This window comes from Larimichthys crocea, unplaced genomic scaffold (assembly GCF_000972845.2).
Source record: "Larimichthys crocea isolate SSNF unplaced genomic scaffold, L_crocea_2.0 scaffold325, whole genome shotgun sequence".
Classification (NCBI taxonomy): domain Eukaryota; kingdom Metazoa; phylum Chordata; class Actinopteri; family Sciaenidae; genus Larimichthys; species Larimichthys crocea.
Window position 1 is genome coordinate 11,678 of NW_020854291.1, and position 459 is coordinate 12,136.

Below are 459 nucleotides of genomic sequence, written 5' to 3' on the forward strand. Positions count from 1 at the left end.
GTTAACAATGGTCCATGTATTTAATTCTTATTGGCTAATGCTAAGTAACATTAGCATGTTAACAATAACAGGTTCGCATGAATCATGTATTGAATTCTTAGTGGCCCAAATGCTAATTACATTAGCATGTTAACAATAACAGGTTACCCATGATCATGTACTTAATTCCATGGCTAATGTTAATTAACATTAGCAGGTTCACATTCCAATGTTTAGCATGATCATGTATTAATTCTTCCTGGCTAATGCTCATTGCTAGCGCAGAGGCTAACAATTACATTAACATGTTAGAATTAACATGTATTTAATTAATTGTGGCTAGTGCTAATAACATTAGCATGTTAGGCATTAAGCATATTAGCAGTAGCAGTAGTTGGTTTTCGTGCTAATGGTAATTGCTAGTGTTGACGCGCTAGCATTACCATTTGCAGTATTTTAGCTTTTGCCGCTAATGTGTTA